Below are 15,142 nucleotides of genomic sequence, written 5' to 3' on the forward strand. Positions count from 1 at the left end.
TAATTTCTCCTTTAACAGCTTGGAGCATGGAGTTGTCGAACTGTGCACATTGACTATTTATCACCTTCTGTTGATCAACCAAAAATGCACTGTAGGTTGTATACTCCACTGAGTAGCCAGGAAAAATATCCTAACAAGTCTTAGCTGCAAATGCCAAGTTCTTCAAACAACTGAAAACATTTAATTGGTTGCTTTTGTAGAACATTCTCTCCAAACACTTTTATGTTATCCAGTGTTTGCTTCTGTAGGCCATTAACTCATTTGTGGTCTTCATGTATACATCATGATCAAAGCCTGATCTTACATATTGTAAACTGTTCTGACTGCTCCAGCCCTTTGGTACTTAGAAAGTCTTGATTAGCTTGATATTTCCCTTGTAGCTTTAACCAAGTTCCGGTTTTTCCTTTGTACCACTCCATTCTGACACGGAGCTTTCAGTGCTGAATATGTCTCAAAATATTCTTGATGTTACAGATATTAATCAGAACTGCTTCTTTAATTCAGTCCCATTATCTGACCACAAGATCATTTCTTTTACAGTTGCTTCCAGCTTGATCTTCTTTGATGTGATCAATCACCATTTGTGATATCTTGTATTGAGAACACACAAACAACAACTTTGTTTCATAAGAGTAGTAGCCACCATCACTAAGGTATATTTTTGCTTTGATGTGATGTTGTCTTTGACTTCCCTTTTTGACATGCCTCTCATTTATCATCTTATGAATTCCAGATGAGGCAGTCCTCTCACTAATCCCTTTTCACAAAAGAGTTCCTTGACTTGATGTTCAAGGGTGAGAGCTTCTAATGCCATAGCTAAACTTTTGTCAGATGAAGCTTTACAGTAGAAACCATTGACTTCACCTTTTCAGAGTTTCCAGTCTAGCCACAATCATTTCCTTTCCTTACTCTAAGAAGAGCAAGCTCCTCAATCTTCCTACTTCAGATGAGACACTAATCCTTCGTTGAATTGACATTTTGTCCTTTGATGCAGAACTGTCTGATAAGAGGATTTGTGCTTTGATTCTCCAGCAAGGAAGTTGCTTCAACTGTTATCAATGACTCCAATAATTAGTTGTTATCAGTGATAGCAATTGTTGAGTTCATGATGACATCCCTTTTCTGTATAGCTTGTCCCGAAATAAAAACCTTTGCTGTCATCTCCAAAGATTATTGAAGGAATAGCTTTTGTCAACCACATTTGATTGTGAGGCTCTTTCTTTGATCATATGCCTTGAGTATGAATTACCAAGAATATATATGAATCAATTACCCTTTTATGTCCTGCACTCACAAATGGATTGACAGTTCTTGGTACCCAACTTATCAGTTTGGGTCTAGATGGATTAGAGATATTATTATAAACAAAGATAACAACAGCTACAACCTTATCATGTTAATTCTGATATTTGATTGACCATTTTCTCCATTTTAATACCCTTGACAGATTTGTCTCTAGGCTAGGGGAAAATGGTTCCAACCTTATATCAGGAGGACTAGCAGTCTTTGCCCTATTGTAATCATAATCATGCTTTTTCTATAATTAATGCAAATACTAAGAGATGCATTCATGGCATAAAAAAAATAAGCAAGCATTGTATTAAGAATACATGGCATTCATTCAGAAACATTACACGTAAGAATTAAGCAAGACAGGCATGATATGGAACAAACAGAATTAACAAATAAATCACTAATTCTATCTAGTCCAGTGCTGTTAATGTATCTCATCTAGCTATCTTAATCCAAATATAAACTAACACATCTTAACAAACAATTCTGAATAATTGAGCAAATCATATTATAATAGGATACATAGAATAAACAAAAACAAAGGTCTTAAGTGCTGGAAAACATATATCTCACTAAAGCAATTAATCATGTTCAACAAATATTCAATCACATATATAAAATCATTTAAAATAACATGCACAAGTTAAACATCTATCATAGTTACTAGAAAAATAATCTAGTGAACTAGTTCAACATTATCTAAGTGTGATGCTATCATGTTTGTGCGAGTGTTAAAAATTTAAACACTAAGATCTTATCATGCGTTGAATATTTAAAACAAAATATTGCAGTGGTTCAAGAAATTGAAACCTGAGATATGTGAGTTGGACCATCTTCAGAGATTGATGTGAAAGCAAGATATTCATGATTCTCATAATCTGATCCATCCCAACTCTTTCCTGTGCACTATAAGTTTTGATTGGCCGCTTCCCTAAGAAAACATTCCACCTTTGTCTCAACTCTTCAACTGAATCCCTACTCATCTTTGTTTGTCAAGCTTCTTGTTCAGTTGTAGCAAAACCCCTGATAGTTACTTGACACATATTACTTGTCAAACCTGTAGCTATCAAATCTTGTTTATGTCCCAACCTCAGTCTGTAACCACCTCTTTAACTGAATCTGTAAGAATCTCTGCTTCAGAATAGATAGGGTTGATCCTTGAATATTTCTTATGTACTCCTTGTGAATCTGATGCGACTAAACTTCCCTGATAAGTGAAACACTGCCCTGACGTCCAGTCCCTCAAGTACTTGTACCTGAGCTTTCTCTGATTCAACTATTAGTAACTCTTACATTCTGTCCCGAGATTCCAATTATACTGCATGTAACTGAGATGTTTGTTTGACCCCACTATTCTCTCTGACCTCCACAATTCCTGCCTGTATGATCTCATTGATTCCCGGATAAATGTAGCATTGGTACAAACCATTGTGTGACTGTATAATCTGGAATCACAGAGTTGTCTTAAAATCTTTGAGAAAAATTGTACCCGTAGAAATTTCATTCATTCCATGTGTCTGATTCAGTGGTATCCTATGGAGCAAGCCTTTGAGGAAGTTCCACAAATTTCGTCTGTAGGTCTTGAAATCAGTTCCATTGGAGTAAGAAAACCATTATCTAAAATTTCCGTGTTCGGGAATTTTCTTGTCTAAATAGCACATGGTCTTCGTTTTCTTCAAAAGATTAAAATCCACTTTAAAAGCTCGGAGGAATCCTGAGTCTACCAATCCTTGAGTACCCTTAATTTAATATTTAAGAGAAATTTAAATATCCAATATTTTTAATTTTCTTAGAAAATAAATTAATCAAAAATAAATAATTACGAGAAAATTAATTTTCAAGAATTTTGAATTTTCTTAAAAATTAAATCAAACGTAAATTATTATTTAAGAAAAATTTAAATTTAAGAATTTTAAATTTTATGGAAAAATAAATAAATCAGAACTAATTAATTAAGGGGCTACAGAATTTGTTAAGAAAACAAATCTGTGCGCCGTCTTTTGTGTGGCGACTCCTGACTTCTATGGCGACCTTGGATTGATTACAGTATCCTGCCTTACCTGCCAAAACCAGTTAGCCTGTGGCGACTGCTATTACTTGGGCGCCGTTTATTTTTTATTTGTATGGCGACTACAAGAATTAAACAGGAGGCAAAGACCGGCTCTGGCGACGAGTAAATAAACAGGAAGCCTGCGCTTGAGGTACCAATAAATTGCCTAGCACCTGTACTCCTTTAACAATTGCCGAAGTGAACCACTAGGAAGGAAAGTCACCTTATATAACTAATGAAATTGGTAGCCACAAAACAAATTTATTTGTTTTGTTTCTTTAGCATCTGGTTTCCAAATTGGCAGGGTCTCCTGAGGTTACCAAAATCTGGCAGCCTTAATTCGAAAACTAATTTAAATAAAAAAAATTATTTACTAAAATTTAAATAATAAATTAATTTAGTTAAATTTATAAAATAAATTTATTTAAATTAAGTTCATAAAATAAACTTATTTAAATTAAATTTATAAAATAAATTTGCTAAATCAAATTTACAAAATAAATTTATGTACATGAAAAATTAATAAAATAAATTAATTTTTGGATCCTGATTTGTGTATCAATCAATCAGCTCTGATACCAATTGTTAGGGCCCGAATTATCGTAGAAGGGGGGGTTGAATACGATAATCACTAAATTAAAAATTCGTTCGAATCTTTAGGGGATATAGATTGAGTGCTCGGTTAGTGGTTTCGTGTTCTTGAGAGGAATAGTGTTTGGAACGATAAAAACGAGGAACAAAAGATATTCGGGGAAGTATATATTCGTATATAAATCCTCGAGGGTGTTGCTACACTCCGGCTGTTAGGTCACACACACTGTAGAGGGGGTGAATACAGTGTATAGCACAATCAAATCGAATTCTAATAACACAAGTAACATAAAACAGACTTTATTCAAAGCAATAAACTCTGTTACATTATGGAACTGTCCTCTCTCAGTGATGAACAAATATCACGAGAGCTGCTAGGGTTACAATGAATAATATTCTCGATAATGATAACACTTATAGTGTAAACCCTATGTCTGTGTTTATATACTACACAGTTACAAGATAATCGCTAATTGATATGGAATATAATTCTTCTTCCTAAAATATATCAATCAGATATCTTTTCTTCCAAGTATTCTATTCTTCATAGAATTCCTTCTTCATGCATATCTCTTCTTACGTTTGTCTCGATCTTCTCCTCCTTTAATCAGCCGCATTCCTTATCTGAACGTTTCCTTTAAGTCCTGATATTATCTCCTGATAAATATCTCCTGAACCTTAAGTACTGATGACTTAAGTTCTGACTTCAGTATAAGTGCTGATTTCAGTTAAGTACTGATTTGTCATGTTTAAGTAAGATCTGAAAACTAAACATAAATCATATTAGTCATGACATTATCAAATATATCTAACAATCTCCCCCAACTTGTAAATTAGCATAATATACAAGTTTAACAAATATTTGATGATGTCAAAAACATTAAGTACAAATGCATGAGAATTTGACTAGATAACTGCAACTTACAGTCCTTAAAGCTTTACCAACTTTAACTTCTGATAACAACTTCAGTCTGTATAGATATTAGAATTTGAGCAGTTGTAGATCTTGACTTGGCTTCACCTTCTGATCTCTCTGATGTCAGGAGTTGTTCTGAGATAGTTCTTTAACAAACATCTCTCAGCATATCTGAGTTCATCAATCATCCTCCTTTTAGCATCTTTAAGCTCTGCAGTATCTTCACCAGTTTGAAAAATAGCAGCCCTGAGATCATTAATTCTAGCTTTCTTTATGTCCTAATCCAGTCTGATCAAATATGCCTTGTCAGACTCAATATTGAATTCTACAGCCTTGTAACCCAGAAAGGTAGTTATAATCTTAGCAGAGTTAGGCTTCATCTCAACAATGTCACCCTTATGATCACTGTACTTTGGAAGATATGTGCTGTCAGAATTTACAGAATAAAGCTTTTTCTGTCTCTGAATTTGAGTCTTCAAATAGTTTGCAGCACTTTCGGTTATTCTATCATTCACTTGAAGTAAGAATAATACATGTTCCAATTCTTCAAAATACTTCAGTGAAATAGCATTTTCCCTTATATGGTAAACCCTACCATCTGTTATAAAATATAACAAGATGTGTTCTTTCAGGTAAGTATGGTAAACCATTTGTATAGATTCTAGTTGATTCAATCTTTCAGGAATTGCTCCAATACCTGGTTCACTTAAGGAAGTTGGATCATTGGTTGTGTTCTGTACTCTTCTTTCATCAGCACTACCCAATCCAGATTTATCTCTTGCTTCCTTTCCAGTAACCACTCTTGCTTTAAAACCACTTCATGCAGTCTTCAAAGGTTGAGTCTGTTTGGCTTTGGTGAATCCTGGTAGGAGTATCTTTGAAGGTTTAACATGAGCAATGTCAGAGGTTTCCTTTTCCTTATCTTCTGATATCAAGTCAACTTGAGCTATGTCAGAGGTTACTTGATTCTTTGTAATATTAGAACTAACTATCTCTTGACTCTGAACAACTTGAGCCATGTCAGGGGTTGTCTTAGAAATCTTTCTCGAAGTCAGAGTAAGATCTGCATCTTCAACAGTAATTTCTTCATCCACAAGAGGCACATAAACCTTTATAGGTTCACCAACTTTTTCTTTGCCCTTGGACCTTGGATCTATCTGCAATTGTGATTTAGCCTTGGTTGTCTCAACATTTGTCCTTTCTCTTATCAAAATGCCTTTGGACTTAGGAAGTTTCTTTTTACCAACAGAAGCTTCAGATTTAGAATTGACTTTTTCTGACTTAAGTCTAGCTTCTTCTTCCATCAGACTCTCCAAGTCTTTTCCTGGATTTTCCTTCAGAAATAACTGTCTTGATATTTCTTCATCAAGATCCATAAGTTCATCAGAACTTATTCTTTTACCAGTTTTAGAAGTAATTCTTTTTCCAGTATCAGAACTTGTTCTATGACTTGTAGCTTCAGCTCTTCTTGATGAGAAATTTCTACCTTGACTATGACCTCCACCCATTCCAGAGTTTCCCTGGTCATCTTTTTCATCATCCTTCCCCTTCAGTGTCTTAGCAGTTTTGCAGTTGGACTTAATTACCTTCTCCCCCTTTTTGGCATCAGCAGGTAAAAGAAGAGAGACAAGCAATTCCACTAAGGATTGGTCTTCATTGAGTTGAGATTGCTGAGAAGCTTGATTTTGCAAAATTTCATCAATCTGAGACTGTTGCTTCTCTTGGGTCTTCTCAATGTAAGCAACTCTGTCAAAGGTAGGTTGGAAGAAAGTTTTCTTGTCAATTTTCTTAGTCGTTTCTTGCTTGAGCAATTCTTCCTGAATTTTATGTACCTCTGCATGAGTTGTTGAATGTAGACCTTGCAGATATCTAGTACTCAATGCAGTGACTCGAAGCTGTGTCTTGAAATCATCATTAATTAGCATCTCATCAGCTTTTGCCAAGTGCTCAGCAAGAATTGTTTCAGATGGAACAAAAGTAAATGTGTTCCATTCCTTAGTCCACTCCTGTCCTCTAGGAGTTTCACTCCAAGGTACTGGTGCTTCTCCTCGAACAAACTTTTTGACTAGTTCGGATTTAGGAACAGTTTGTTGAGGTGCATGTGTTGAAGGACCAGCTGCATCAGCATCTGCATAAGTAGCAGCATCACCAATATCATCAGCATGTGCAGCATCAGAACTTACAGAATCAGCATCTTCTGATAAAAGAACAGTATGAGAAGCTATTGAGGCTTCAACATCATCCTCTAAGTGCTGATTTGCTTCCAAGTTCTGATCAACATCCATAGTCTGATGCTCACCTATATTCTGATCATCAACATCTAGATGCAGAGAAGGTGTTGAAGATAATTCTGGAGTGTTATTAGCATCATTAAGTGGTGTTGTAGATGTATGAATTGGAGCTGTTGGAGCTTCTAAGTAGAGAACCTCAGGCATAATTAGGTTGTGAATATCAATCTCAGCACTTGTGCCTGGGTCTGCAGGAGATACTGGGTCATGTACAGAAGACACAGGTGGTGTAGTGACTTTATCTGTAGCAGCTTCCTGAGGTGGTGACAATGGAGATGGAGAAGCAGAAGCTTTAGCAAATTCTGGCTCTGTTAAGATCAGAGATTCTTGATCTCCTTCCTTAGCTGCTTCATCCTCATCCTCTGAAACTGGCCTATGAGCTCTCTGTTTCTTTCTTTTCTTTGAAGAAGGAGATTCCTGGGGAGTTCAACATAAGACATTCTTCTAAGCCTTTTGAGAAGCTTAGATCCCCCAATACCAGTATCCTTCCGAGAAGAAACCTTCTCAGCTTCTTTCATGATAGGTTCTGAGACAGGAACCTGTTCCTCACTGTCTGATTCATCTCTCAGAATAATCCTCCTTCTCTTCTGTGGTGTTTGAGGTACAGTCTTTGTCCTCTTGGGCTTGGAAGATGAAGGCTTCACAGTATGTGCTGATGATGATGATGGTTGAGGTATCTGTGAAGTTTTGAGATGTGTTCTGACAGAAGGTTGAGTAGAGTGAGGTGTATGTATGGTATGTTCTGATGGTTGTTGAGTTGTCTGGGTTGTGGTGGTGGGTTGTACATCAGGGTAAACAAATCTGTAGGTTAGAGGATCAGCATTTACCAAGATCTGTTTTACAGACTGAGGTATCTGTAAGGGTCTAACCACCTTTTTCTTAAGGTCAGCATTTACCAAGTCATTAAAAGCACATTTTGCAAGTTTAAAAGGTGGAAATAAAGAATTGGCTGGTTGGGGTTCATTATCACAGCAAAAGGTATATATAAGCTGACAGAATCTAGCAAAGTAAACTACAGTTCTATCCTCTGTCATCCTATCCCCAATAAAGCCTAGCACAACACTTGCAAAATCAAAATGAGTTTGGTGAATAATTGCATACCCGATGTGCTGACTCATAATAGGAATGGCATCAAAGTTGGAACACTTATTCCCGAAGGCTTTAGTGATGCAGTCGAAGAAAAAACTCCATTCCTTTTTTATATGTGCTCTTTTCAACTGTCCAAGCTTGGCCAAAACTCTTCTCATACCCCAAATTGGCCATGAGCTGCTGTAGAACTGGTTCCTCCGCTGTTGAGAAAATGCAGCCTTCTGGTAAATGTAGAGCTTTGCGAACTGCTCCAGGAGTTACCACATGTTCAACATTATTTACTTCGAAAATAATACTGGGAGTACTAGTAGCACCACCATTGTCAAAATGCCCAGTCCGCCAAAACGTCAGAACTTGTTGGCTGGAAATGACTTGAGGTTGGGTCAATGGATACCCAATTTCACTGTGTGCTAGAAGATCTTGCACAAAGTGCAACTCAGATGGAGCTTCATCATGATTTAAGATTGCAGCATAGTTGATTTGAACGAACTTGGCTCCATCTATAATCAAATCCTTAGGTGCCATGAGAAAAATTGAGAAATTAGTTTGCCTGTTAGGTGTTTGATAAAATGTCTGTATGAAATAAAACGTCCGGAGATGAGAGAGAATAGAAGTAAGGAAAGAAAGATAAAATGTGAAAGTAAATAAAAGATGTTATAATCTTCTCTCTCTTTGACTTTTACACGGTAGAAAAAGTAACCGTTGGACACCTGTCAGACATGCAGCAGTAAATAATAAATAATGGGCACGGTAAAACAGTAATCATTACTTATCACATGCAGTTTTTCAAGGAAAAACCATTCCATTTACCAAGTAATCCCATTAATTAAGGTAGTTCAGTTTTAATTTAAAATTTAAACTGTTCCCACTTAAAAAATTATTTTTACTGCGAGTCTAATATTCTTGAAAAATACACGAAGTGAGAGAATGACCAATAGAAAATAAATCAAGTAAACAGGTACTGCCACGTCAGAATCAGGACTTGATTTGTATCAGAGATAAAATGGTCTTCAGAATATTGATAAATCAGGATATAAAAATGTATCAGAATTTCAAACAACTCAGAGACAAAATCTTGCAAAAATAGAAAATTCCATTAATATATTGAGAAAATACATTCATGAAATTTAAATTACAAATCAACATTACAAGATTATCCTAAGCTACAAATCCTATTTCTTCTTCCTACTTTCTACAAACAGAACAGCGAGACGAATGATTCGCTCCTGCTGTCGAAGAGCTTTCAACCGTTCTTCTTCTAGTCGCTCAACATGGCGATGGTAATCCATATAGAAGAACAAGAGGTTTGTCAAAACCTCTTGGGGAACAGAGTCCCAAACCTCATCAGGAATGGCAGTTACATGCCATTCCTACTGCCAATCTGGACAGCTCATGGTGAGAGAAAAAGAGTTTCGAGCTAAGTTGTAGTTCACCATGATTGTGATGAGAGAGAAATAGATGAGATTGAGAGCTTGAGAGTTTGAGAGAAAATGAGAGAAAATGAGAGAAAATGAGAGATGTATTGACTGGAGTGAAGTGTTGGTTTATATAGGCAATAGAATTCCAGGAGACGCAAGGAAAATTTAATGCTTACAGGTAGAAATAATTCTACCTCGTCTCCCTAGAGTGATGAGAATTAAAACAGCCATTGGAAGTGTAAAACAGGGTTTAATGTGCACAAGAAACACGTAAACATTACTTGGCATAGATGTGTACCACTATCCCTAATTGTATTGACTGTTAATATCTCACCAAAACATATTCTGATTTAAAATAAGACTGTTTCAGATTTTAACCACAAATAAGTCAAGTAAAGGATCATAATTTAATATCAGCACTTAGACTTATATCAGAACTTAACAGTCATCAGAACATGATTTCTTAACTCGAAAAGTGAATGCCTATCTCTGTAATTCTTCATACAAATTTTGATTTCGGTTCTTCAGAACTTAATCATCAGAACTTTCATCAGAACCTGTCCTCAGAATTTATGCAATCTGACACATAGACTGTTCATCTAAAACAACATTGATCACCACAGTAATTTTCATCATTCATATGGAGTGTAAGTGTGTGCATTAAGCTAATCATCAGACAAAGAGTAAAGTCTGATTCACTTCAGTACATCTTAGAAATAAGGCATAACTAAGAACTTTACTTAAAATCTGTCATGAATCTGAAGCCTACTGTTGAATGAGTTCATGCATGAGTCCACCTCAACTGTTTTGTGCTAATTTTATGCATCTTTTGAAATTCTATTTTACAGTGGCTTCTCAGTGTAAGTGAGTCACGACTGCTTATCAGAATTTATGCTATTATCAGAGTATTTCTCCAGTAATCATAGAGTATGAAAAGTCACCAAGAAAAATAATTATTTGCTTTTCTGATGCATATTACTTAATACCAGCAATACTCTTGGGTCGTCCCTTCCACATTTTTACTCTAGATCTCAAAGGAGTACCTGATTTTTATTCCCTTTTCTTTTCCTTTTTCTTTTGAAGTGAGGTTTATCAGCACTTAGTACATCAATCAGATTAACTAACATAAGAACTTAACAGATAAGCAGCACTATTCTACTTTTTGACGTAGTAATAAGATACACAAAGTAAATTGAACTAAGCTCAATATCAGAGTTTGCTTGTGTTAAAAGATTTCCACATAAATAAATACTTCAAACATGGGATCTTTAGTATATTAAAGACTACTTGGTCAGCATCTAACACATTTATCCTCATAGGATTGAGTAGTCACAGAAACAGTCATTTCACTATCAGAGTTTAGAAATTCACATCAGACAACAATCAGTACTTAATCAATTTTCAATTAGGCACAGAATACACAAAGAGAGTAATATCTGTAAATACTGATCATAAAGTCTGATACATCAAAACAAAAGCTAAGCAGATTTAGAGAAAGAACCTGAAACCATTCCAAGTTCATTTACCCATCTTGTAAAAGTAGCTTCACATAGTAGTTTTGTGAAGATATCTGCTAGTTGTTGATCTGTTGGAACAAAGTGCAATTCCACTGTACCTTCATCCACATGTTCCCTTATAAAGTGGTACCTAATGCTGATGTGCTTTGTCATTGAGTGTTGAACTGGATTACCTGTCATAGCAATAACACTTTGATTATCATAGTAAATAGGGATTTTAAAATATGTTAACCCATAATCCAGTAACTGATTCTTCATCCAAAGAATTTGTGCACAGCAGCTTCCTGCAGCATTGTATTCTACTTCTACAGTTAATGTGGAAATTGACTTTTGTTTCTTGCTAAACGAAGAAACCAATCTGCCTCCGAGAAATTAGCAGCTTCCACTTGTGCTTTTCCTGTCAATTTTGCTACCTGCAAAATCTGCATCTGAGTAACCTATTAATTTAAAATCTGATTCTCTGGGATACCATAATCCCAGATCAGCTGTTCCCTTAAGATACTTGAATATTCTTTTCACAGTTGTTAAGTGAGGTTCTCTTGGATCTACTTGAAATCTTGCACAAAGACAGGTAGCATACATGATATCAGGTCTACTAGCAGTTAGATAAAGTAAAGAGCCAATCATACCTCTCTAATCAGTAATATCTACTGATTTACCAGTATCCTTATCCAGTTTTGTTACAGTGGCCATGGGAGTGGATGCACTTGAACAATCTTGCATTCCAAATTTCTTCAACAAGTTTCTGATGTACTTGGTTTGACAAATAAAAGTGCCTTCTTCATTCTGCTTGACTTGAAGGCCCAGAAAATAGCTAAGTTCTCCCATCATGCTCATTTGATATCTTGACTGCATCAGTTTGGCAAACTTTTTGCAAAGTCTGTCATTTGTAGAACCAAAGATGATATCATCAACATATATGTGAACCAGAAGTAAGTCCTTTCCATGGTTGAGGTAGAACAATGTTTTGTCTATAGTTTCTCTTTTAAAATCACTTTCCAGAAGAAACTGAGCTAAAGTCTCATACCATGCTCTTGGAGCTTGCTTAAGGCTATAAAGTGCTTTATCAAGCCTATAGACATGATCTGGATATTTGGGATCTACAAAGCCTGGAGGTTGTTCCACATATACTTGTTAGTGTAGGTGCCCTAGAAGCAATACATTGTTTTTTAAATCTTTATGTCAGTTGATCATTCAATAAATGTATTTATTATGACCTTAAAAACTGCAATATTTTGTTAGCAGAATAAATGTCCTTAGAATCATGATACACATTGTATAGTTTAAGTACATGACTTGAACTTGAGATTATATAATATATCATATTCTTAAAGGTCTCTAGTCGAGTATTATTATATAGGACAATAATAATACATAGATAGACTAGTATGTTGTTTGACAAGATAACCACATCTCATTGGTTATAAGTATGGGGATACTAAAGTCAATACATAGGTACATGTGAGAGTACATGGTACTGGACAGACCCACAGTGAGATTCTTCATGTTTAATAAAGTCATAAGAAAGACTCACAGTGATAATGGTGTAACGATCCTTTGACTTGAAATCATTATATTTCTATACGAGGATTAATATACTTTGACTACATTAAAAGTTACTTTTGATCGGGTGATGCTAAAACAGGACATCGGGTATATCATGAGTCGTATGAGAAATATGAATGATAGATAAAGGATTTAACCCTCCTATAATTAGGAGATATATTATTGGCCTCTTGATTGAGTGAGATTATAAAAGCATGGCCATGCACAAATAATGATTTGTCTTGATATTCTACTCATGGATCAAGTAAACCCGGATTAAATGTTGAAGAGGATGACTAAATACATGCCTCGAGTTTAATTTATAATATGTATGGTTAAAGGGATTATATTACACAAAAAACATTAATCATGAAAGGTTTTTATTATTTAATCCAATACCTACTAGGGTTGGGCTTTGCTATTATGGGCCTTTGTAATCAGCCATTATAAGTACATAATGATAGGTTAAAGAGGCTTGTACGTTTTTGAAGAAAAACCTAAGCAGCAAAGAGAGGCAGAGGCAATTTTTGGATCGTCAAAAAGGAGGCTAGTACATCCATTCCGTAGTCAAGTTCGTGAGACGTACTTGGAAGTGCTTGTGTGGATACCATAGAGGTGTTTCTCCGAGAGGTAGACACAAAGCGTGATAGCTAGGATCTCCGTTGAGTTCGTGAAAGTTAGTCTCTTGAAAGGTATGATTCGTTATCTCCATAATTTGCCAATAATTATACATGGATCCTGTTTTTGGGTTTTGAAAATTTTGTTTTATTTACGTTTATCCGCTGCGTTTTATGCATTGGAACCCAACAATGGCATCAGAGCTACGTGTATAAGGGGCTGATTTGGTTACGTGTTTACTGTATTTTTACAAGTCTGCATGTGTGATGAGTCTGCCATGATAACAGTTATGTTATATGAATGATATGATGAATCTGTTAATGATCTATATGATGATACTAGTATGTTTAAGATCTGCCATAACTCATATGTATGCGATCTCTTAAAATATGTATACTGATACATGTTTTTGGTAACTGGGATATGGATCGTGTGTATACTGATACATGCTTCTTGAATAGTATTCTGATACATGTTTTGCTAGTATTCTGATACTTGATTTTGCAAAAATTTCCGCCATCGATCCGCATGTTTAGAGTTTTGTTTTTAATTTATGCTTATGACATATGCTTTACTTGTTTATAATTCTTGATTGGATCATGATAAGTGATAAATAGTATGTCATCTTTAGATGATCTATATCATGTTCTTTAATGGTTACTTGAGCATGGTGCATAGTTATGGCCTTAAGACCTTAGTTGAATGGTTTATTCTTTTGGTTTGTAATAAATACGACTTGCATGTCATTTTCTATTTGTAGTTGTTTTATCTCGAATGTAACTCGAGTTCTTTTGTAAGTTCATTAGTTTAATTCTTAATGTAACATCCAAGAAGGACAAGGGAATAAAGAGGCATCCTATGGAGGCCAATGAGACAATGGAAGCAATAGAGAAGACATATGTAATAGTTATTTTTACACCATAGATTGACCTTGATCTTTTCATTAGCCTGAAAAGATCACATAGGATTGGGCCATAACTATTGCACATTTACTTTACGCACTTTTCATATGATGTGTAAATAGTATGTGTAGAGTAGAAAAATGCATGTTTTAATTAGATTAATGATGCATGTATGTATTAGATACATCACCCATGTCATGCCTTTAAACAAGATAAAATCTGTAACGACTCAAGATTTAAAATTAACAAACGATCATGAGATTCTCGTGTTTATGAAACACGGAATAAAATAGGAATTTTCTTTATTCTGACATGGGGCAATTTTGTCAACAACGGGTTCATAGAACTTGTAAGGCTGTGGATTTTAAGCGAGACCGATGTGACTCCTCCACTACCTGGAAATCAAACCATTGACGAGTATTGATTTGAAGTATTTTATTCAAGGAAAAATTGGGAATCGCTTTATGATGGGATCGTGATCGTTCTAAATTAAAAATCCCTAAGTAAAAATATTAAGTTTTAATCACATGCTTTCCAATGAATGAACACTCATTGAATCCTAGATCGATAAGGGGAAGGGCTGTCAGTGGCAGGGGACTCCTATCTATCATGGTGAAATATGATGAATATAAACGATTATATTCGGACGTTGTATCATTGGGTCTAACTTAACTGAGTCATCATAATAAGGTGAATATAAACGGTTATATTCAACTATTATGAACTTAGAAGCATAGAGTTTGGTTAAAAATCTATTAGATATATAAGATCAATTGTTGTTCACCAAATTATCCAAGAATTATATATGATATAATTGACAACTGTTGTCTACCTAAATAATCATGTTTTAAGGATACCAGTGGTTGACTTAGGACATGACGAAATATGGATCTTGGCTCACTAGAAAGATTTATG

This window comes from Apium graveolens, chromosome 9 (genome assembly GCF_009905375.1).
Source record: "Apium graveolens cultivar Ventura chromosome 9, ASM990537v1, whole genome shotgun sequence".
NCBI classification, from domain to species: domain Eukaryota; kingdom Viridiplantae; phylum Streptophyta; class Magnoliopsida; order Apiales; family Apiaceae; genus Apium; species Apium graveolens.